This window comes from Scyliorhinus torazame, chromosome 7 (genome assembly GCF_047496885.1).
Source record: "Scyliorhinus torazame isolate Kashiwa2021f chromosome 7, sScyTor2.1, whole genome shotgun sequence".
In the NCBI taxonomy this organism is placed as follows: domain Eukaryota; kingdom Metazoa; phylum Chordata; class Chondrichthyes; order Carcharhiniformes; family Scyliorhinidae; genus Scyliorhinus; species Scyliorhinus torazame.
The window spans coordinates 171047169-171073052 of record NC_092713.1 but is presented as its reverse complement, the minus strand read 5'-3'; the positions used below and the strand labels follow the sequence as shown (position 1 = coordinate 171073052).

The window sequence follows — 25884 nt, the reverse complement described above, 5'->3', positions numbered from 1 at the left end:
GGTGGCACAGTTGTTAGCACTGCTGCCTCATAGTGCCAGGGACCCAGGTTCGATTCTGACCTCGGGTGGAGTTTCCACATTCTTCCCCTGTGTCTGTGTGGGTTTCTTCCCACAGTTCAAAGGTACGCAGGTTACGTGGATTGGCCATGCTAAATTGCCCCTTAGGGTGAAGTTACAAGGCCAGGGATTGGGCCTAAGTAGGGTCGTGTTTCACAGTGTCGGTGCAGACTCGATGGTCCGAATGACCTCTTTCTGCACTGGAGAGATTCTATGACAGGTACAGCTCGGGGTTAGACAGAGAGGAAAGCTCCATTTACCCTTTCCCCATCAAACACTCTCAGGGTAGGTGCAGCATGGAGTTAGATACAGAGTAAGGCCCTCTACAAAAAAATTGCAGCGCTCTGAAAGCTAGTGACATCGAAACAAACCTGTTGGACTTTAACCTGGTGTTGTAAGACTTCCTACTGTGCTCACCCCAGTCCAACGCCGGCATCTCCACATTACAAAAAAATTGGCAGGTGGAAAGAACCTTATTTAAGCCACACTTGGAATATAGTGTTCAATTCTGGTCGCCGCAATACCAGAAGGATGTGGAGGATTTGGTGATGGTACAAAAGAGGTTTACCAGGATGTTGCCTGATATGGAGGGCATTAGCTATGAGGAGAGTTTGGATAAACTTGGTTTGTTCTCACTGGAACGAATGAGGTTGAGGGGCGACTGGATAGAAGTCTACAAAATTATGAGGGGCAAAGACACAGTGGATAGTCAGAAGCTTTTTCCCAGGGTTGAGGGGTCAATTACTAGGGGGCATAGGTTTAAGGTACAAGGGGCAAGGTTTAGAGTTGATGTGCGAGGGAAGTTTTTTCACACAGAGGGTAGTGGGTGCCTGGAACTCGCTGCCAGAGGAGGTGATGGAACCAGGTACGATAGTGACATTTAAAGGACGTCTTGACAAATACATGAATAGGATGGGAATGGTGCAGGCTTGAAGGACCGAAGGGCCTGTTCCTGTGTTGCACTTTTCTTTGTACACTGTCCCCATCAAACACTCTCGGGACAGGTACAGTATGGTGCTACAAGCATCTTAGCCAACAGGACATGGCCGCCACACCTGGTGTTCCTCTCACTGGCAATTGAACGGGGACAGCAGATAGCCTCAGGAATTTAGGATTTAATGTAGCCTCAGGGATGTTCAGGGAAGCTGAAGATAATGTCTCATCCAAAAGATGGCACCAGTAACATTACTGTATTCCCTCAGTATTGCATTGAGAGGATCCGCCTGCAATAAGTGCTTATATCTATGCAATGGGTCTTGAAACCTGTGAAATGAAACAAAATGAAAATCGCTTATTGTCACGAGTAGGCTCCAAATGAAGTTACTGTGAAAAGCCCCTAATCGCCACATTCCGGTGCCTGTTCGGGGAGGGTGGTATGGGAATTGAACCATGCTGCTGGCCTGCCTTGGTCTGCTTTAAAAGCCAGCGATTTAGCCCAGTGTGCTAAACCAGCCCCTGTGACTCAGGGGCTACTCAGAGAGCCATGCTGACAACCCTCAGAACAGGAGGATGCCAAACCCTTTCTTACATTCCTTCTGAGCATGGCTGATCTGTAGTCTAACGCCATACACTCACCTTTGCCCCATATCTCGCCTATCAAAAATCTATCCATCTCAGAAGTAAAGTTACCGGTGGAATACCATTAATTACATTTATGGAGAGAATTCCAAACATCTGCCACCATTTCTCATAGAATCATAGACATAGACCCGGCAGTGCAGAAGGCCAATTGGCCCATCTGGTCTACACAAGTCCTTCGAAAGAGCACCCTACCCAGGCCCATACCCCTGTCCTATTAACCCCACCTAACCTTTTGGACACTAAGGGGCAATTTAGCGTGGCCAATTCACCTAACCTGCACATCTTTCGACTGTGGGAGGAAACAGGAGCACCCGGAGGAAACCCACGCAGACACGGGGGGAGCGTGCAAACTCCACACAGTCACCCAAGGCTCGAATTGGACCTGGGTCCCTGCCGCAGTGAACCAGCAGTGCTAACCATTGTGTCACTGTGCGTGCAAATGTTTTTCCTAACTTCGTTCCTGAAAGACCCTGGGTGGGATTCTCCGATAATGGGGCTAAGTGTTGACGCCATCGTGAACGCCGGAGCATTTTATAACGGCGTCATCTGGCCCCTAGGAGCAGCGATTCTGCACTGCACAGGGGGCCAGCACGCCACTGGAGCGCTTCACACAGTTCCAGCTGCCGATACAGGCGCCAGCACGTGTGGCACAGGTCTGCGCATGCCGCCACGGCCAGCGTGGGTCCGCACATGCACGGGAGTTGCCTTCTCCGCGCCGGCCCCCGGGCAACATGGCGGAGCCCGACAGGCCCCCCCCCAGATTAGCCCGCCCGCCGATCAGTAGGCCCCGGTTGCGGATCTGGCCAACATGGAGGCCCCCCTCCCCCCCCCCCCCCCCCCCCCCCCCCGAGTCGGATCTCCCCTCCCTCACACCAGGACGGCCCTCGCAGCCAGAACGCCGAGGTCCCGCCGGGTAGGACCACACGCAAATGATGCCGGCGGGATTTGGCCGAACCCGGCGGGCATTCGGCCCGTCGAGCGCGGAAAATCACCGGGGGAGGGGCGCGTTGAGCGTCCCCCGACTGGCGACGCAACACCGCTCCGACGCCGGGCCGCCGATTCTCCTGAGACCGGAGAATCGGCGGCCCGGCGTCGGAGCGGTGTCGCGGGATTTGTGCCCACCCCCCCCCCCCCACCGGCGATTCTCCAACACGGCGCGGGGTCGGAGAATCCCGCCCACTATTCCTGAAAGACTATACCCCAAGCCCTCGGTTCCTCAGCCAGCAGAAATAGTTTCCTTCTCTCTACCTAATCTGTCACATACATAAAACGATAAGAAATAGGAGCCAGAGTAGACACTTTGACTGCTCAAGCATCTCCACAAGTCAGTAAGATCGTGACTGATCAGATTATGGCCTTAACTCCACTTTCTGCCTATCCCCCATAACTCCCGACTCTCTTACAGATCAAAAATCTGTTCAATTCAGCCTTGAGTATATTCAATGACCCAGTCTCCACTGCTCCCTGGGGAAAAAAATTCCAAAGATTAATCACAGAATTTACATTGCAGAAGGAGGACATTCGGCCCATCAAGTCTGCACTGGCCCTTGGAAAGAGCACCCTACTTAAACCCACACCTCCACCGTATCCCCGTAATCGTACTTAAGCTCATATTTCCACCCTATCCCCGTAACCCAGTAACCCCACCTAACCTTTCTGACACTAAGGGGCAATTTAGCATGGCCAATCCATCTAACCTGCACATCTTTGGACTGGACTCTCTGAGAAAATAAATTCCTCCTCACCTATTTCTCAAATGGAATCCCCTTTCTTTCAAACCATGCTCCCTAGTTCTAGATTCCCAATGAGGGACAACATTCTCTCAGCATCTCCCTGACAGCCCCCCCACGATCTTATATGTCTCAAGAAGATCACCTCTCATTCTTCTAAACTCCAATGACGATAGGCCCAACCTTTCCTCATAAGACAACCCCTCATCCCAGGATCAGCCTAGTGAACCCTCTCGGAACTGTCTCCAGTGCAAATATAAATGGAGACCAAATCTGTATACAGTTTACACAGTGCGGACTCATCAGTGCCCTGTACAGTTGTAGCAAGACTTCCCTACTTTATACGTCATTCCCCATACAATAAAGGCCAACATTCTATTTAATTACTTCCAATTCCTGTACGCTAATTGTTTTTGATTCATGTGCAAGGACATCCAGGTCCCTCTGCACCACAGCATTCTGCAGTCTTTCTCCATTTAAATAATATTCTCTTTTTACATTCTTCCTGCCAAAATGGGCACCTCACGGTTTCCACATTATACTCCACATGCCAGTTTTCCCTCCCCCCCCACTGACTTAACCTATCTGTCACCCTTTGCAGACGCTTTGTACACTCTTCACAGCTTGCTTTTCTACCTATCTTTGTCTCATCAGTAAATTTGGTTGTAACACAATTGGTCCCTTCATCCAAGCCATTAACAAAGACTGTAAATAGTTGAGGACCCAGCACTGATGCCTGTGGCACTCACAAGTTACAGTGTGTCAACCTGAAAAAAAAACAGTCACCCTGACTCTCTGTTTCCTGTTAGTTAACCAATCATCTATCCATGCTAACATGTCACCTCCCAACACTACAAGCTCTTATTTCATGTGGCACATTATCAAAAGCCTTTTGGAAATCCAAATACACTACATTTACTGGTTCCACCCTACTTATTTCATCCTCAAAGAACTGTAATAAATTTCCCAAACACGATTTCCTTTTCACAAAACCATGTTGACTCTTCTTGATTCTATTACAATTTTTTAAATGTTCTGCGGCTACCTCCTTTATAATGATGTGGAGATGCCGGCTTTGGACTGGGTTGAGCACAGTACAAAGTCTTACAACACCAGGTTAAAGTCCAACAGGTTTGTTTCGATGTCACTAGCTTTCGGAGCGCTGCTCCTTCCTCAGGTGAATGAAGAGGTATGTTCCAGAAACATATATATACACAAATTCAGAGATGCCAAACAATGCTTGGAATGCGACCATTAGCAGGTGATTAAATCTTTACAGATCCAGAGATGGGGTAACCCCAGGTTAAAGAGGTGTGAATTGTATCAAGCCAGTGTGGTGTTGGGCGTTCTGACACACAGATGAGCCAACACGGTTGTATATGGTACAACGCTATTTTATTTAAACTTTCTATGTACAGTTTTGTCTTGATACTCTGCACGTGGGGATTCCCTGTTTGTGATCTTGTAACAGGTCTTGTCCGTGTCTTTGTCCCCAGACCTACTGTCCACTAGGCGTCGTGCTCGTGCTTTTATGTGGTTGGTGTCCTTGTGTGTGATTGGTTGTGGTGTTGTGTGCTCTGATTTGTCTGTTGGTGTGTCCATCATGATGTGTGTGTTTGAATATCATGACAGCCAGGACAGTTGGTAGGATTTTGCAGGCCAGATGGTGGGGGATGAATGTAATGCGACATGAATCCCAGGTCCCGGTTGAAGCCGCACTCATGTGTGCGGAACTTGGCTATAAGTTTCTGCTCGGCGATTCTGCGTTGTCGCGGGTCCTGAAGGCCGCCTTGGAGAACGCTTACCCGGAGATCAGAGGCTGAATGCCCTTGACTGCTGAAGTGTTCCCCGACTGGAAGGGAACATTTCTGCCTGGTGATTGTTGCGCGATGTCCGTTCATTCGTTGTCGCAGCGTCTGCATGGAAAGGATGTCCCGAAGCGTGGTACATTGGCGAGACCATGCAGACGCTGCGACAACGAATGAACGGACATCGCGCAACAATCACCAGGCAGGAATGTTCCCTTCCAGTCGGGGAGCACTTCAGCAGTCAAGGGCATTCAGCCTCTGATCTCCGGGTAAGCGTTCTCCAAGGCGGCCTTCAGGACGCGCGACAACGCAGAATCGCCGAGCAGAAACTTATAGCCAAGTTCCGCACACATGAGTGCGGCCTCAACCGGGACCTGGGATTCATGTTGCATTACATTCATCCCCCACCATCTGACCTGCAAAATCCTACCAACTGTCCTGGCTTGATACAATTCACACCTCTTTAACCTGGGGTTACCCCATCTCTGGATCCGTAAAGATTTAATCACCTGCTAATGGTCGCATTCCAAGCATTGTTTGGCATCTTTGAATTTGTCTAAATATATGTCTCTGGAACATACCTCTTCATTCACCTGAGGAAGGAGCAGCACTCCGAAAGCTAGTGACATCGAAACAAACCTGTTGGACTTTAACCTGGTGTTGTAAGAATTCGTACTGCCCTTTATAATGGACACTGTAATTTTCCTAATGACAGATGAAAGGTTTAGCATTGCCTTTAGTTTCCTGCTTTGTGTCTCGGTCATCTCTTGAATAATTGTGTTACATTTGCAATTTTCCACTTTGCTGAAACCTTTCCAGAATCCAGGGGATTTTGGAAGATTATCATTAATTCATCTACTATCTCTGCCATCACTTATTTTCAGACCCTCGGATTCAGGCCAGCAGATCCAGGTCAGCCTTTAGTCCCATTAGTTTTCCCATTACTTTGCTGATTTCTAAACCTTGCCCAATTGTCTGGCCGACCACTAATATTACAATCCCAGACCAGACTCCAAAATGGCTCGGATACCGGACAGAGACCCCAATATTTTAGTTTCATTTTGTAAGACTGTGAGGACAGGATACCTTGCTCCAGGAGTGATTACACAAAGAAGGAGGAATATGTTGTATTAAAATAAACTTCATTACTAACACAGTTTAAAATTATTTAACATCACTCCAGAAAATAGTTTACAATTACCCCTGAAACAATACTACTCAGTACAGTGAATACAACACACTTAACTGCTATCTTTATTCCCACTCAAACAACAATTTTAAAAATCTCAGCTCTCAATCCACTTTAACTACCAATGGCACACATAAATACTTCCTGTACAGAGATGTTCATTGAGAATTAGAGATCTATTGACACTGCTTTAAAGAAAAGATCAAACTCCTGACAGACCCATGCAGAAACCCGGGCTATATTTCTTCAGAATATATTTCTCAGCTTGTTTCAGCTCCCCCTTGCTCTCAGCCAAGTCTGCATTGCTTTAAAGATTGTGAATATTTTTTAACTGAACTGCAGTAAGAGCAGAACTGCTTCTCTTCTGGCCACAACTTCATTCAGCTCAGAACTAAATTGCTTTCTCAAAATGCCTGATATCTTCACTCCACTCAGCAACAACATCACCGTACCAAGCTGAAATGTAATTAAATCCACAAGGAATCCCCTTAGTCAAAATAAAATTCCATTCACCCAAGCCTTTTACATTACTTTAATTGCGCCGTTGGCTCCCAACTATTCAAACTAGGATTTAAAAAAAACATGTCTGCAGCTACATTACAGCACACACACTAACCCAGGCTTTTGCCCTTACTGTACCAAATACCTATAATACAATATATCTTAAATTCCTACATTCATCACACTAATCTTCTATTAGTATGTCTGTTCGTTCAATTTGATAACATCCTTTACTTCCTTTGTTAACTAAAGTGCATCCTCCCCATAGTCTTTCTTTCTCAATGCAATATATCCTGGAAAAGAGTTATGAATTATCTTTTTAAATGTATGCCACTGCTTCTCTATCATCTTTTAAAATCAATTTTACCATTCCACTTTAGCCATATATGTTTTCCTCCCGAAGTAATTGTTCTTATTTAACTTTAAATACTAGTTTTAGACCCACATTTCTCACCCTCAAACAGAATGCAAAATTCCTTCATTTTATGCTCACTCATGCCAAGATCCTTTACTAAGAGGTGATTATTTAATCATGTCTTAATACACATCACCAGATCTAACATAACCTGTTCCTTAGATGTTTGCCGATGTATTGTTCGAAGAAACTGTCCCTAATATACTTATAACTCGTCCTATTCCAATTTGATCCATCAAAGCTATATGCAGACTAAAATTGCCCCTGATTATTGCAGTACCTTTCTTACATGCCTCTATTATTTTGTGATTAATATTCTGTTCTATGGTGTGGCTACTTTCATGGGGTCTGCTACTTAATCCTACCACTGACTTCTTTCCTTTGCTTTCTCTTAACTCTGCTCAAACTGATTCGACATCTTGATCCTCCATGGCAAGATCATTCTCACTTTTCCAGTGATCTAATCCCTTATCAACAGAGCTACCCCACACCCTTCGTCTTTCTTCCTGTCCTTCTGAAATTTCAAATGCCCTTGAATATTTGGGTTCCAGCCTTGGTCACCCTGTAACCATGTCTCCGTAATGGTTATCATATCACGCTCATTTATTTCTATCCATGGTATCAATTCATCCATATTGTTCCAATGCTGAGCGCATTCAGTAAATGGCCTTTAATTCTGTCAATTTACAATTTCCCCCCACTCTGACCGTATTTACTGGTGCCCGCTTATGTATCACATTCCATGCTTTCCTGTCACACTCTGATTTTCAATATCAATATCATTACGATACAAATCCCTCTTCCCCAAAACTGGTGCCTGTGGTCCATGAATCAAAACCCATTTCTCCCACATAATTTTCTGAACCATAAATCAACACTCTGATCTTATTTACCCTGTGGCAATTTGCTTGAGGCTCGGGTAGTAATCCAGAAATTATTACCTTTGTGGCTCTGCTTTCTAATGTAGCTCCCAGCTACTCATACATCCTTCACAGAATTTCTTTCCTAGACCTACTTGTGTTGTTGGTAGGTACCCATGTGCACCATGACAACTGGACTGTTCCCCTCCCACTCAAAGCACCTGTCTAGCCATGAGGAGATGGCCTTATCCCTGTTCCAAAATACCTTAAAAAAGTCAATCAGATCATCCCTTGACTTTGTAAATTCTGAGGAATACAACCGTTGCAGTCCAGATATGGGGCGTCATTCTCCGACCCCCCAGCGGGTCGGAGAATGGCCGTTGGCCGCCGTGAATCCCGCCCCCGCCGGTTGCCGAAGTCTCTGTTACCAGATATTCGGCGGGGGCGGGAATCGGGCCCCGCTGGTTGGCGGGCCCCCCCCCCCGCTGGATTCTCCGGCCCGGATGGGCCGAAGTCCCGCCGATAAATTGCCTGTCCCGCCGGCGTAAATTAGAGTACCTATTTACCGGCGGGACAAGGCGGCGTGGGCGGGCTCCGGGGTCCTGGGGGGGCGCGGGGCGATCTGACCCCAAGCGGTGCCCCCACGGTGGCCTGGCCCGCGATCGGGACCCACCGATCCGCGGGCGGGCCTGTGCCGTGGGGGCACTCTTTCCCTTCCGCCTTCGCAACGGTCTCCACCACGGCAGAGGCGGAAGAGACTCTTCCCACTACGCATGCGCGGGAAACTGTCAGCGGCCGCTGACGCTCCCGCGCATGCGCCGCCCCGACATGTCATTTCCGCGCCAGCTGGCGGGGCAACAAAGGCCATTTCCGCCAGCTGGCGGGGCGGAAATCCCTCCGGCGTCGGCCTAGCCCCTCAATGTTGGGGCTCGGCCCCCAAAGATGCGGAGCATTCCGCACCTTTGGGGCGGCGCTATACCCGTCTGTTTGGCGCTGTTTTGGGCGCCAGTCGGCGGACATCGCGCCGTTTGGGGAGAATTTTGCCCATGATTCTGGTAAATCTGCACTTCACTCCCTCCAAGGCCAATAAATTCTTCCTTGGTGTGGTGCCCAAAACTGGTCACAGTAACTCCAGGTATGTTCCTACCTGGTCTTTGTCTATGCTAAACATAATTTTGATGCCTTTATATTTCAGTTCTCTGGATATAAAGGCCAATTGTTCATCAGTCTATTTGATCAAAATGCCAATCAGCAGGTGCAGAGCAGGTGATCAGCTGAAACTTTTCAGTCACTTTATTCAAAATTATAAACTCTCATAATGTCCAGACACCAAACATTAGTCTATAATTCCTTGATTTCCCCCTCTCACCTTTCTGAAACAACAGAGTGATGTGTGCAATTGTGCAAATAAAGACATTCTTTACAAGCTGAGAGAACTTTAGAAGGTCACATTTTGGGCACATCTGCAATGTTATCACTGACTTTCTTCAAAACTTGGATGGACATCTGATCCTGGGGATTTGTCACTCTTTAGGGCCATTATTTTCTCCACCTCTGTCATTTTATTTCTGTTAATTTTGTTGAGTTCCTGAGTCTGTATAAGTTTGCTTTTGATGTTGGGCTTGCTAACCTCTTCCTCTACTGTAAATACTGAGACAAAGTAAATAAATATTCAACATATTCACTATTTTCTCATTGACAATATCACTGTGAGCAGATTTTAAGTAACCAACTTTGCTCCTGACCACCCTCTTTTCCGAATATAATCGGGGATGGTTTTTGTGTTGATTTTAATTGTTTTGCCAGTTTTAAATCATACTCTCTTTTTATAGCTCTTATTGTCTGTTCAGCTACTCATTCTTGGTCTTTGTATCTTTCTCATTCACCGGGGTCTGTGCTATTTTTTGTAATTTTGTCTGATAATTCTTTTCGTTTTATGTTGTCTCTTACCTCCTTAGTTTTCCATGGCTGTCTTTATGGGTAAGTAGAGCTCTTGTCCCTTAGCGGTATAAACTGGTTCTGTATCACATCAAATTCTTTTTGTGAATACGTCTCACTGATCTTCAGTTATTTTAACCATTAACAGTTTGTTCAGTTTTCTGTGGAATGTCTCTGTCTCAACCAATTGAAGTCAGTCCTACCTAAATCTAGCATTTTAACAGCTGTTTCATGTTTCTCCCTTTCAAACATTGCTTTGAATTGATCATATTATGATATAAATATAAATGTTTATGCATCATTAGGCAAATAACTAAATTTAGCTCATTACTCATTATTCAATCTAATATTACCTGCCCTCTGCTGGTTCTAAGACATTACTGCAAAAAGCGATCCCAACACACTCCAGAGATTCACTCCCTTTCTGACATGTGCTAATCTGGTTTCCCCAATCTGAATGGAAGCTATAATCCCTAGACCTGTACGCAACTGACTGACTGACTGAAATACTTTTCAAGTTCTTAGATTTATCTAGAAAGTCTTCACATCCTGCTCACCACTCATTATATCTTCACTTACCATTGAAGTAATTTAATTCTCAATTACTATGGCCATGCCTCTCACATGGCCATTTTCTCAAACTTTCCTGGAGACATGGGCGGGATTCTCCGACCCCCGCTGGGGGGCGGCGCGAATCCCGCCCTGCCACTCTTACGCCGGCTGCCGTATTCTCCGGCGCCGGTTTTCGGGCGGGGTTTACGCCGCGCCGGTCGGCGGCCGTTGGCAGCAATTCTCCGGGCCCTGATGGGCCGAGCGGCCGTCGTTTCCTGGCCAGTCATGCTGGCATGAAATGAACATGGTCCATCAGGGCGGCACATGGCTTGTTGGTTGGCTAGGTGAGTCCTCGGGGGGGCGTGGGGGGATCCGACCCCGGGGGTCCCCCACGGTGGCCTGGCCCGCGATCGGGGCCCACCAATCTGCGGGTGGGCCTATGCCATGGGGGCACTCTTTCCTTCCGTGCCGGCCTCTTTAGGGCTCCTCCATGGCCGGTGCGGAGAAGAACCCCCCTGCGCATGTGCAGGAAACATGCCGGCCGGTCTGCGCAGTCACGGAACCACGACGGCGGTTCTGCGCATGCGCCAACTCGCGCCGGCCCTTCACCACCGGTTGGCATGGCGCCAACCCCTCTGGCGCCAGCCTCGCACCTGGAAGTGCAGAGAATTCTGCACCTTCTGGTCGGCCCGACGCCAGAGTGGTCCGGCCAGTTGTGGGAGAATCCCGCCCACACAAATCTGGGGGATTCTCTAATAATGGCTATGTCCCCATGCCGGTGTGAAAATCGGCCCCAATCACTCCGGTGTCAACAGTCCCCGAAAGTGAGGAATTCTACCCCGCAGCTCCAGCCGGCGCTGAACGGCTGGCGCGAGTTTGTGCATGCGCAGAACAGCCGGCGTGATTCCGCGCATGCGCGGAAGGGCCAGCGTATTTCCGCGCATGCGCCGGGGGTTCTCTTTTCCGCGCCGGCCCCCGGGCAATATGGCGGAGCCCTAGAGGGGCCCGGAGTGGAGTAAAATAGGCCCCCACGGATCCAGCCCGCCCGCCGATCGGTAGGCCCCGATCGCAGGCCAGGCCACCGTGAGGGCCCTCTTTCGGGGTTGGATACCCCTGCCCAGCCCTCCAGGACGGCCCCTGCACGCTCACCTTCCAGGTCCCGCCGTGTGGGACCTGAGTAACCCACGCCGACAGGACTCGGCCGAACCCGTCGGCCACTCGGCCCATCGGGGCCCGGAGAATCGCCGGGGGGGGAGCACTGTCAACGGCCCCCGACAGGCACGGCGGGAATCCCGTGGTCGTCTGAGAATCGGCGCCGGAGAATGGCGAAGCCGGCGTCGGGGTGCGATTCTCGCGCCCAACCCGGGGATTCTCTGACCTGGCGCTGGGTCAGAGAATCCCGGCCATAGTTCCCGGTAGTATCCACCTTGCAGCCATGTCTCAAAAATGACTAACATGTCATACCCTCTGAGTTAAATATTTACCTACAATTCATTTAATTTGTTTCTTGTAACCTGTGGCTATAGGAGGAACGATTCTTTGGGGCACACACCCTAATCTGTGCAACTGCTCTAACGTTTGCACTTATTGGGCGAAATTCTCCTACCCGCCCCGCCACATTTCTGCGCCGACCGGCCGGCGGGAGTCTCCGTAACACCGGCCGGTCAATGGGGTTTCCCATTGTGGGGCACCCCCACGCCGTCGGGAAACCCCCGAGCGCCGGCAGAACGGAGACTCCCGCCGGCGGAGAATGACGCCCATTGACTTTACATCTTTTAGTTTTCACTTTGTCTATGATGCTCAAACCACAAGGGGCCGGATTCTCCGTTGGCGCGATCCTCCGCTTCGCCAGCAGCGCATTCACGCCTGCAGATTTCCCGACAGCATGGGGGTACCCACAACAGTAAACCCCATTGTCCGGCTGCCAGGACAGAGCATCCCACGCTGGATGGGGGCACGCTGCACCAGAAAACGGGTGCGACGGGTCAGAGAATCCAGCCCAATACCTGAATATTATACTATTCTCTTCCCTTCCAAAAATACACGGCAGGGTTCTCCGTTGCCTGACGCCGAAATCGTATCCAGCAATCGGGTGGAGAATCCCCGTTTGCGACCGAATTGGGACCAGCGGCGTTTTTCAGATGCTCCACCCCCTCCAAATCGGCGTCATCTAGGAGCACACCGCATGCTGTTGCACGCCGTCTGGTCAGGAGGGAGCTGTGCTGCTGGCAGGGGGGTGGGGCTGGGGGGACTGGTGGGGGTGGTCCAGGGGTGGCGAGAGGTGTCCAGGGTGACACTATTTAGCTGGCTGGTTCCGTGCGCGGCCGGCGCCATGTTGTACGGCGCGACTGCTGCAAATCGTCGCCCTGCGCATGCGTGGCCACGAACCCGTCAATTCTCCGTCCGTTTATGTCAGAAACCCCAGAAGTTTTACTTGCTGCCACTGCTAGCCCCCCACCACGCAGAGCATCGGTGCGGGGGTGGCACCGACTTTTTCATTGTAAAACTAGACACTTCCTCTGGACATAGCCTCAAAATCAGAGAATCCAGCCCACAATGTCTGACTGTTACTTTATTCTCTTCACATCTTAAACATAATGGGCGTATTTCTCCGTACCGCTGGCTGGTCAATAGGGTTTCCCATTGTAGGGCAGCCCCATGCCGTCAGAAAACCCCGGGCTGCCGGCAAAACGGAGAATCCCGTCGGCGGAGAATTCAGCCCAATATCTGACTGCGGGCTGGTTTCTCTGATTTTGTGGCTATGTCCAGAGGAAGCATCTGGTCTTATGACCAAAAAGTCGGCGCCACCCCAGCACTGACCCTCCGCCCGGTCGGGTTTAGCAGCCGCGTCTCGTAAAGCCCCCGGCTTTATCTGCAGATACGGATGCAGAATGACTGGGTTCATGGCCGCGCATGCGCAAGGTGGCGGTCGCGCCATACAACATGGCGCTAGCCGCGCCCAGAATGCCAGATAGTGCCCCCCTGTAACCCCCTCACCACCCCCCACCAGTCCCCCCAACCCCGCTGAAGCTCCCCTGCCAGAGAACGGCTCCTCACACGCCGCAGCCGCACTTAAACAGTCCTTCCCCCCACACACACCATCCCCGCCAACAATATGGCTGGAAGGAGAGCAGCGCCACGGTTCAGGGATGCTGAGCTGGACACCCTGCTGGACGCCGTGGAGGAGAGACAGATGGTCCTCTACCTCGGCCCGTAAGGAAGGCCATGCCTCAGCGCAGGTGGGAGAGGCAGTCAACGCCATGGGCAGCGTCGTCAGGACTGGCATGCAGTGCAGGAGGAAACTGCACAACCTTCTCAGGGCGGCCAGGATGAGTTAGCTGGCACTAACCCCACACCTCCCACACGCTCATAATCCGGAGCCCCCCCCCCCCCCCCCCCCCCCACCCCGGGGATGGCCAAATCCCCACCCATGCCATCCGCCATGGCCGGGTGCCCTCGCCACTGAGGACACCATCTACCCAACCCCTGGGCTGCATGCGTCGGCCCGTCTAACGGTGCCGTTGTTTGTGTTTGCCCCCCAAGAGAAGGCCGCGCACAACCGCTTGGAGCAGGAAAAGACTGGAGGGGTACCAACAGAACTGCGGCCCCTCACCATGCCCAAGCAGAGGGCCCTGAATGTGACCAGTGGCCCAGAGGAAACGGCCAAAATCGGAGAATCCAGCCCACAATGTCTGACTGTTACTTTATTCTCTTCACATCTTAAATATAATGGGCGTATTTCCGTACCGCTGGCTGGTCAATAGGGTTTCCCATTGTGGGGCAGCCCCATGCCGTCAGAAAACCCCGGGCTGCCAGCAAAACGGAGAATCCCGTCGGCGGAGAATTCAGCCCAATATCTGACTGCGAGCTGGTTTCTCTGATTTTGTGGCTATGTCCACTCCCCCCCCCCCTCCCCCCCACCCCCCCGGCCCGTGTCTAATCATACATGTCATCTTGTGTCTTGCAAGACCTGCCGGAGATGGGGCCGGTCCACCCGGAGTCCCCTGCCACAGCCAGAGCTGGTGCCCCCCAGACAGCCGAGCAACGACGGGGGAAGCAGCCAGGACAACATTCTTCCACCCGTGATTCAGGACACCCAGAGCTTGGGTTGGAGGATGATACTGACTTTCCATCACAGCTGTCTCCAACACCCTCCACCATCTCAGAAACAATCAACTCAGTTGGGCACATTAGTGAAAAGCCTCCTGGGACACTATCTGGTACGCGCCACACATTGCATCTGGTACAGCAGATGGAAGTAGGAGCAGCCGAGGGGCGGAACGGTGGGAAGGCAGGCCAGGCTCACAAACCAGCTGCCGTCCAGATGGGTCCCGGGCATCTGGAACATCCAGTCTCAGCCACAGTGCAGATGCAGTCAGAGGACCAGGGGATGATGGAGAGCATTCAGGACCTGCAGGTGCAGGTGGAGGAGTCCATCCGCGTGCAGGAGCAGGGGGTGGTGCTGACCATACGTGCCACCCAGGCCAACACCGCATGGGTGGCGTCCACGGTGGAGGCATAGGGGGTGATGGTTTCGGCTATGAATCAGCGTGTCCAAGGCCTGGGACATTCTGTGCAGGCGGGAATCGAGACCCAGGACAGGGCTGCCCTCTCACAGGCAATCATGTGCCAGAGCCACCTGGACATTGCAAAGGTACTCCTCAGCATGGCCCAGTCACAGCAGGCCATGGCTAGGAATGTCGGCAGCATTGCCCAGGCACTGGCCAGCGTTGCGCAGACACAGAGGGAGGGTGGCTCAGTCCCAGAGGGAGATGGCCCAGTCACTGGCTGGTGTGGCACAGACCCACAGGGTGGTGGCACACAGTCGCAGTGTGATGTGGTGCAGCCCCAGACGGAGATGGTCCACTCCCTGTTCTCCATGGCCACGAGCATGCTGACCCTGGTCGAGACCAGAGCGGGCCTCCAGGACTGGCAGCGCCAGATGGCGGGGGAGCCTCAAGGGATGGCTCTGCTTGCACCCCCGTCCAATGGAGTTGCCCCCGGGCCATCGGGCACCCAGAGGGAGGAGGAGGTGATGGGGCCCGTGCTGGTGACTCCCTCGGGGAGGTGCCGGAACACCGCAGCACCTCGAACTCCCCCATCTCCTGTGCCTAGTGCATCTGGTGCGCAGCGGGCAGAACAGGGCAGCACCATGCCACCCGAGCAGCAGCCGGGCCTATCCAGGCCGGGTCGCCCCAGATGACGTGCACCAACGGGGACCCTCGTCACAGGACAGGAGTCACAGCAGGCCTCCTCCACTCCTGCTGTACTGTCTGAGGAACCACCTTGGCGTAGCTTTAAGGCCCGTAAGGCCAGTAAGTTACTCACAAGTTAGGTTGACACGAGTGCAGGGCACTGTTTAGTTATAGGGGCTAGGGCACAGACTGTATGTATTCCTTCACAATAAATACCTGTTAGCACCGTTAAAACCTGTCTGATGGGTGTGGGGGTAGGCTGGTCGGGCTGGCCGGGGGCCGGGGACACACACACACACACCAGTGCAGGCTCTTTGGGAGGACCGTAACTCCCCCCACCCCCAACCGTCCCCAGCACCACCACCCCAGGGATTTGACGGGACCGTGTGATGAACTGGGCAGCTTGCATGCAGGGATCTCCCAGGCGGAAGGTGCTACCATGGGCATGAGTCAGACATTGTCATATGATGTGGAGCACAGACCTCATCACAGAGTGGGTTGTCATCATCCTCCATCCCATGGACCAGACACACTGTCACTGCCAACCCAGGACCCCCAGCTCGTAGTGTGCAGGTATGTATAACGAAGGGGTGTGCAAGCGGGCGGTCTGATGGTGTGGGAAGTGATGGGGTGTTGGTATATGATGTGGTGTCCGCGCCCCTGGCCAGCACCCCCCCTCCACCCCGTCCCTCCTAGTTGGCAAACCTGGAGGCGATCAGTGCATCCCATGCGCGCTGGCCCTGGCGCAAAAGTCGTGCAGCGTCCCGTCCCTGCCTGGGCACCATGTCCTGCTCATTGTCCCCGCTTGCCCGCATCCTCCTCGTAGGACGAGGCCTGCCCTTCCTCTTCATCCTCCCCCTCCAGCATTTTGCCCCTCTGCTGCGCGATGTTGTGGAGGATGCAGCAGGCCACCACGATGTGGGCGACCCTCTCAACCTCATACTGGAGAGCGCCTCGAGAGCAGTCCAAGCACCTGAACTGCATCTTCAGGAGGCCGAAGCACGGCTCATCACACGCCTGGTCTCTATATGGGTGTCATTGTAGCGGGTCTCCGCGCCGTTCTGTGGCCTGCAGAAAGGTGTCATCAGCCACGGCGCAGCATGTAACCCCTGTCACCTAGGAGCCAACCCTTCAGCCAGGGATGTGCCCCTCGAACATGGCAGGGATCGGTGAGTGTGCCAGGATGAAGGAACCGTGCACACTGCCCGGGCATTAGGCGCAGAGGTGTACTATGTGCAGCTGATGGTCACAGACCTGATGTAGGTTCATTGAGTGGTACCCCTTTTGGTTTGTGTACAGCGGCTGTTATCTGCTGGTGCCCGTAGGGGGACATGCAACCTGCTGATCACCCCGGACCAGCGGCATCCCGGTAATGGCGGCGAACACCGCTGTCCGGGCATCCTGGTGGGCTCGGTCCACATGGAAATGGATGTATTGTTACGCCTGGGCATTTAGAGCCTCTGTGACAATGTGGATGCACCTGGGCGCCGAGATCTGTGAGATCCCGGACAATTCCCCACTCGATGACTGGAATTATCCCGTTGTGTAGAAGTTCAGGGAGACTGTCAACTTGACGGTCACTGGGAGCGGGAGTCCTCCTTAATAACCCTGCAGTGCCAAGTGTGCCATCATATGGCAGATGTGTCGCACTGTCTCTCTGCTCATCCGGAGTCTCCAACAGCATGTTTCATCCGGCAGATCCTTGAATGAGAGGCGGTGCCTCCTTCGCACACGAGGCACCTCCTCTCCTCGGCCTGTTGGACGGCCAACCTTCCAGCCTGTGTGGCTTCCACCTGCCCCTCTGCAGCCCATTCCTCTGCAGCCCGCAACGCTGCTGACCGCTCTGTTACTGCCTGCTGCACTGCTGCAGCTTCCCCCTCCTCTCCGAGAGGCTCCCACTCACGTGGCTGCAGGGCATCTCGCAGAGCTGCGACCATCACCACGGTGGCCAGTATTGCTGGTTAAACACCAAACGCCATTGTATGCATGGGGTGAAAGGCCAACATGTTAGCATGGTGCATACTCCCGTACCCAACCAGGTTCCATGGGCTGCACAGTGACCCCGGTTGGCAGCGAGGGCTCTACCCTCGCATGCCCCTCTCCCACCCGCTCACCCCTGTCCTGTCGGTGTCTGGCACTGTGGGGCCCTGGTCCTAGCGCCCAACCCTGATGCCTGGGGTACCGTTGGCTGGCACTGCCCTCGCTGGGGGCTGCCATGGGTGTTGCCGGTTGGGTGGCAGCCAGTTGGGCGGTGTGTCTGGTGCCGGGGGTGTGGATGGGGGGCATGTTGTGGCAGGGGTTGGGGTCCGGGGTGTGCACACCCATACGGCCGGTGTCACTGTGTCAAACCAGGGGCCGGGGTGGGTGGTCAGCAAGATAGCCGCCGTAATGGCGGTCGGTGCCTGGGCACCGCCGCAGTCCTGTGGGACTGCTCGGCCTGTTTCCCCCTCCATGCCCCGGCCCTGGCAAGGGGGGCCCCACCTCTGCCAGCATGGCCAGTGTCCAGGCCGGCAGCTTGCAGTCACTCCACTCCATTTCCTACTCCTCTCTCTCTCTCGCTCAGCAGCCTCGATGCCAGGTTCATGATTTTATTAAGACATTTTGGCACAATAAACAACAATATAAAATAGTGTGCAAAAAACAATCATTATAGTGCAAGACAACCAGCTCCCCTCCTACAAGGCCCAACTAACTAACCCCCTAATATACGTTACCCTACCCATCCCCCCCTCTCCCCCCACTCTCCCCCCACCTCCCGCCCCCCCACCCCTGCTGACGATTAATTTTCTGTGAAGAAGTAGATAAATGGTTGCCACTGCCGGGCGAACCCTGACAGTGACCCTCTCAAAGCGAACTTAATTTTCTCCAGACCTAGAAAGCTCGCCATATCCGATAGCCAGGCCTCCAACTTCGGAAGTTCTGAGTCCCTCCATGCCAACAGAATTCGTTACCAGGCCAAAACATCAGCCTCTCTCCTCCTGGACTCCCGGGTCCTCCGAAACCTCCAAAATAGCCACCTCTGGACTCATCTCACCACCCCTGTTTTCAGGACCCGGGACATAACATCCGCGAACCCCTGCCAGTATCCCCTGAGTTTTGGGCATGCCCAAAACACGTGGACATGGTTCGCCAGCCCTCCCGAACATCTGGCACACCTGTCCTCCAATCCGAAAAATTTGCTCATCCGGGCCACTGTCATGTGGGCCCGGTGGACGACCTTGAATTGGATCAGGCTGAGCCTGGCGCATGTTACGGTCTCGTTTACCCTACTCAACGCCTCCGCCCATAAGCCCTCTTCCATCTCACCCCCGAGCTCCTCTTTTGACTTAAGCTTCAGCTCCTCGATCTGTGTCTCTTCTGCTCCCATAAGTTCCTTATATATCCGAGACCGTCCCCTTCCCACCCATCCACTGGATCCCCCTAAATGGCAGACGTGAGAAGGATGGAATCTGTCTGCGTAGAAGGTCGCGCACCTGCAAGTACCTGAACTCATTCCCTCTCTCCAGCCCAAATTTCTCCTCTAACGCCCTCATGCTCGTGAAGCTCACTTCCAAGAATAAATCCCCCATCCTCTCAATCCCAGCCCTCCGCCATGCTCAGAACCCACCGTCCATATTCCCCGGGGCAAACCGGTGATTGTCGCAAATTGGGGACCAAACCGATGCTCCCACTCCCCTCACGTGCCTTCTCCAATGTCCCCAGATCCGCAAAGTCGCCACCACAATAGGGCTGGTGGAGTACCGTGCCGGCGGGAGCGGCAGCGGCGCCGTAACCAGGGCTGCCAAACTGGTGCCCCCGCATGAAGCAGCCTCCATCCTCCTCCAAACCGACTCCGCACCCACCATCCACTTCCTTGTCATAGCAATGTTGGCCCCCCAGTAGTAGTTACTAAAGTTTGGCAGCGCCAGCCCCCCTTCCCCTCGGTTCCTCTCAAGCATCAATCTCCACACCCGCGGGGACTTCCCCGCCCACACGAATCCCATAATCATTTTATTGACCTTCTTGAAAAAAGACCGTGGAATGAAAATGGGGAGACACTGGAATACGAACAGGAATCGCGGGAGGATCGTCATTTTAACTGTCTGCACTCTCCCCGCTAGTGTCAGTGGGGGCGCATCCCACCTCCGGAACTCAGCCTTCATTTGCTCCACCAACCAAGATAAGTTCAACTTGTGCAGGCGGCCCCAGTCCCCTGCCACCTGTATCCCTAAGTATCTAAAGCTGTCCTCAACTAGCCTGAACGGCAGCCCCCTCAACCTACCCACCTGGCCCCTCGCCTGGACTACAAACAGCTCACTCTTTGCCATGTTCAGTTTGTACCCCGAGAACTGGCCGAATTCCTTCAGGATCCCCATGATTTCATCCATCCCAGCCACTGGATCCGTGATGTATAAGAGCAGGTCGTCGGCGTACAATGAAACTCTGTGTCCCCCCCCTCCCCCCGTACCAGCCCCATCCAACCCCTAGAAGCTCTCAGGGCAATTGCCAGCGGCTCTATTGCTAACGCAAACAGCAGTGGGGAGAGGGGACACCCCTGCCTTGGCCCACAGTACAGTCTGAAATAGTCAGATGTCATCCTATTCATCCTCACACTCGCCTCCGGAGCCTGGTACAACAGTCTGACCCAGTCGATAAAGCCCTCCCCGAACCCAAATCGTCCCAGCAACTCCCATAGATTATCATAGATAGATTATCATAGAATTTACAGTGCAGAAGGAGGCCATTCGGCCCATCAAGCCTGCACCGGCTCTTGGAAAGAGCACCCTACCCAAGGTCAACACCCCCACCCTTTCCCAATAACCCAGTAACCCCACCCAACACTAAGGGCAATTTTGGACACTAAGGGCAATTTATCATGGCCAATTCACCTAACCTGCACATCTTTGGACTGTGGGAGGAAACCGGAGCACCCGGAGGAAACCCACGCACACACGGGGAGGACGTGCAGACTCCGCACAGACAGTGACCCAAGCCGGAATCGAACCTGGGACCCTGGAGCTGTGAAGCAATTGCGCTATCCACAATGCTACCGTGCTGCCCTCGTGAGATAGTCCCACTCGACCCGGTCGAAAGCCTGCTCTCATTGCCACAACTACCTCTACCTCCCTACTCTCCGGGGGCATCATGATCACATTCAGCAGCCTTCTTAGGTTGTCCACCAGCTGCCTGCCGTTGACGAACCCAGCTTGATCTTCCATAATGACGTCTGGCACACAGTCCTCAATCCTAGCCGCCAAGAGCTTGGCCAGTATTTTAGCATCTACATTGAGAAGAGAGATCGACCTACAGGACCCACATGCCTCTGGGTCTTTGTGCCGTCTCAATATCAGGGAGATGGTGGCCTGTGACGCCGTCGGGGGTAAAACCCCTCTGTCTCTTTCCTCATTAAAAACCCTAACCAGCACCGGCCCCACTATCTCGGAGAACGTTTTGTAAAACTCCACCGGATACCCATCCGGCCCCGGGGCTTTACCCGATTGCGTGGTCCTCAAGCCCCTCAATATTTCTTCGGTCCTGATTGGGGCCCCCAACCCGTCTACCAATTCCCTGCCCACTTTTGGGAAGATCAGTCCATCTAGAAAGCACCTCATCCCCTCCTGCACCGCGGGGGGTTCCGAGGTGTAAAGCTTATGAGAGAAGTCCCTAAACACCTTGTTCAGCCCTGCCGGATCTCCTACCAAGTGTCTGTACCCCCCCCCCCCCCCCCCCGCCACCCCGTCGACTACTTTCCCTATTTCCCTGGCTGCCTCCCTCTTCCTCAGTTGCTGTGCCAGCATTCTACTGACTTTCTCCCCGTACTCGTAAATCGCACCCATCGCCTTCCCAAGCTGCTCCACAGCCTTACCTGTGGACAACACCCCAAACTCAGTCTGTAGCCTTTGTCGTTCCCTTAATAGATCTGCCCTCGGTGTCCCTGCATATCTCCTATCTGTCTGTAAGATCTCCCTTACCAGTCGGTCTATTTCTGCCCTGTCTGTCCTGTCCCTATGCGCTCTGATCGAAATCAGCTCCCCTCTTACCACTGCCTTCAGCACCTCCCAAAGCACCGCAGCTGAGACTTCCCCTGTGTCATCGGCCTGCAGGTAGTTTTGCATACATTTCCTCACCCTCTCACACACCGCCTCGTCCGCCAACAAACCGACCTCCAGCCTCCATTGAGGGCGCTGAAAATTTTCCTTGCAGACCTGCAGATCCGAAATAACGATCGCCGAATATTCTACGTCTGTCACCCCCGCTAGCAAATCCCTGCTCATGATGAAAAAATCAATTCGGGAATACACCTTATGGACATGTGAATAGAACGAAAACTCCCTCCCCATTGGCCGACTAGCCCTCCATGGATCAGCCCCCCCCATTTGCTCCATAACCCCCTCAGCTCTTTTGCCATTGCCTGCACCTTACCCGTTCTTGAACACGACCGGTCTAGCCCGGGGTCAAGACTGTGTTAAAATTCTCTCCCATAATCAGCCTGTGCGAGTCCAGGTCAGATATCTTCCCCAGCAGTCTCTTAATAAACTCCACATCATCCCAATTTGGGGTATATACGTCCCCTCGAGCTTACCACTCACCATGACAAATCTGCCTCCCCCATCCGAGATTGTGCTGCCCGCCTCGAATTGCACGCGTTTGTTGACCAAAATCGCAACCCCCATGGTTTTAGTGTCCAGCCCCAAGTGGAAGACCTGGCTAATCCAGCCCTTCCTTAATCTGACCTGATCCGCCATGGGTCAGATGGGTCTCCTGAAGCATTATTACGTCCACCTTCAGCGCCCTCAGATGTGCGAACACACGCACCCTCTTTACCGGCCCGTTTAACTTTCTTACAGCACAGAACAGGCCCTTCGGCCCACGATGTTGTGCCGAACCTTTGTTCTAGATTAATCATAGATTATCATAGAATTTACAGTGCAGAAGGAGGCCACCCGGCCCATCGAGTCTGCACCGGCTCCTGGAAAGAGCACCCTACCCAAGGTCAACACCTCCACCCTATCCCCACAACCCAGCAACCCCACCCAACACTAAGGGCAATTTTGGACACTAAGGGCAATTTATCACGGCCAATCCACCTAACATGCACATCTTTGGATGTCACAAGTAGGCTTCAATGAAGTTACTGTGAAGAGCCCCTAGTCGCCACATTCCAGCGCCTGTTCGGGGAGGCCAGTATGGGAATTGAACCAGCGCTGCTGACCTTGTTCTGCGTTACAAGCCAGCTGTTTACTCCACTGTGCTAAACCAGCCCCTATGTACCGAAGTACAATGAAAACTATTTTTCTGCAGCCGGGGAAAGTACACAGTACGTACATGGTAGACAAAAAGAATAATCAACAGAGAACATTGACAAATGGTACATCGACAAATAGTGATTGGTTACAGTGAGGAACAAGGAGCCAAACAAAGCAAATACATGAGCAAGAGCAGCATAGGGCGTTGTGAATAGTGTTCTTACAGGGAACAGATCAGTCCGAGGGGGAGTCATTGAGGAGTCTTGTGCCTGTAGGATAGAAGCTGTTCCTATGTCTGGATGTGATTGAATCCCATTCAACCAGAACAATACGGAGCTCCTTCCCAAACACCTCTCCCAGCGTGGGAACGGTGGTGTTTTACGCCAGGAACACTGGTGCAAAACGGCCATCGATTCCCCGTTTCACTGGGAGCTAGCAGGAAGACAGCGTAGAGCACCCGGCTCTAGCTGCCGATACTGCCTGGAGAATTGCTGGGTCCATGGCTGCGTATGCACACGGCGGAGGCCTGCAGCAGCCGTGCCGTGCATCATGGCGGATGCCACTCGTGGACCCAGCCCGCATGGACCCATAGTCGGGGGAGATTGGCCCTCCCCCGACTATGGGGCGCTGGACTGAGTCCGCAGCTGTCATGCTGAGTTCCCGATGGGTGAGACCATGACGGACCCACGCTGCCGGGAACACGGCCAGTCGGGGGCGGAGCATCGGGGGACAGGCCTCAGGCAATGGCCTGAGGCTGTGGATACCTGGCGCGGCGTACTCACAGAGCACGCCGCTTTCGAGGGGGTGGAGCATCGCGGAAGCGGCACTACACCCGATTTTGTCAGGAATTTGGATTCTCCGGCCCGTTGCCGAATGCGATTTTGCCGTCGGCGACCGGACAATCCAGCCCACAATGTTTGACTGTTCCCTACTCTCTCACTTTCCTAAAATACAATGCCTGGCTGTTGCTCTGCCCTCTATCCTTTTGGGGTTTTTTTTCAAATTATTATCAAGACCACTTTTTCCAGGAGCATTGAATCCCATTCAACCAGAACAATACATAGCTCCTTTCCCAGTGCCTCACCCCACCTGCAGCTCCTGCCTCTGGACAGCCTCCTGTTCCAAGTGGCCATGAACCACATTCTGCCTGTCTTTGTGACAGCCTCCACCTCTCTCCTCACTGCTAGATAGTACATTCTGCCTGTTGGATAGGATCAGTTTCTGTAGTTCCTCATTCTCTGTCTCACCTGGGTTCCCCTTATTCTGTGCATGAAAAGTCACATCAACCCCATTCTAAAGCTGAAAAGCTCTATGAGGAGTGACACGTCTGGAGAAAAAGGTCCAGATATCGCTTCCGCTCCCTTATGTTTCAGAGTCTCACCTACTCCAGCTTTAGAAGAATAATCTTTACTGTCACAAGCAGGCTTACATTAACACTGCAATGAAGTTACTGTGAAAAGCTCCCAGTCGCCACATTCCGGTGCCTGTTCGGGTCACAGATGGAGAATTCAGAATGTCCAATTCACCTAACAGCACGGATGGGATTCTCCAATCCCGCGGCAAAGTGTCCACGCCGTCGTAAACGCCGTTGTGGAGAATCGCATGCCGGCATCGGGGTGGCGTGGTGCGATTCGCGCGGCCCGCCGGCGATTCTCCGACCTGGCGCGGGGTCGGAGAATCCCGCCCCACGTCTTTCTGGACTTGTGGTAGGAAACCGGAGCACCCGGAGGAAACCCACACAGACATGGGGAGAATGTGCAGACTCCATACAGACAGTGACCCAAGCCGGGAATCGAACCTGGAACCCTGGCGCTGTAAAGCAACAGTGCTAACCACTGTGCGGCCGTGCTGTCCTGTACTTTGTGACTCTGTTGCTGCATATTATTTGTTGGCCTCTCTAGTTCCCTGAGGCTGACATTCGCTAACTCCCTCTGACTCTCTTTATCTCTCTCTGGCTCTCTGAGAAATAGATTGTTGATGGAATCCTTACAGTGCAGAAGGAGGGTCTTCGGCCCATTGAGTCTGCACTGACACTCTGAAAGAGCCCCCACCCAGGCCCACTTTCATGCCCCACCCTGCAATCCCACCTAACCTTCTCATCCCTGGACACTAAGGGCAATTTAGCAAGGCCAATACACCTAACCTGCACATCTTTGGACTGTGGGAGGAAACCAGAGCACCCGGAGGAAACCCACACTGACAGGGGGATAATATGCAAACTCCACACAGACAGACACCGATGGCTAGAATTGAAGCTGGGTTCCAGGTGCTGTGAGGCAGCGTGCTAACCACTGTGCCAGCGTGCTGCCCTTCTCTCTGAATCTTTCTGACTTTCTCTGATTCCCTCTCACTCTCTCCAACATCCACTGGCTCTCCCTGGTGCTCTTGCTGACTCTGGTTCTCGCTGACTCTCTCTGGCACTCTCTCTGGCGCTCTCTGCCTCTCGCTGACTTTTTCTGACTCTCGCTACATGGTCCTGGTTTCTAGCAGTCCTCCCTGTCGGGTCCTGGGACCTCTGCATTTCTGCCACCTCTTCACATGAGTGTGATGGGCCTCACCAATGTGCACTACCCAGGGAAATAGCGACCGGATGCCCACCGATGTGTGATTATTTGCGCTAATGTCTGGTACTGAAAGACAGCGTGATGCAGGTGCAGTGGGTGCCTGGCAGGTGGGGCGGGGTCCTCAAGGTCGTCAATGGCCAGTGTAGTTGCCGCATCTGTGGAAGAAAGTTCCCGTGTGACCATTCGACCCTGTCCGATTGTGTGGCCAAGGAAAGTGGCTTGGGCTGTTCCAAATTCACTTTTGCCATTTCCAATGAGTCAAACTGTA

General features: G+C 52.9%; 1 protein-coding gene across 1 annotated transcript in view; it reads left to right on the top strand.

Moving 5' to 3' along the window:
• The window catches only part of LOC140426708 (probable voltage-dependent R-type calcium channel subunit alpha-1E), a 1526345-nt gene that overhangs the window by 758260 nt on the left and 742201 nt on the right, over window positions 1-25884 (top strand). The gene's annotated exons all lie outside the window — the stretch shown is intronic.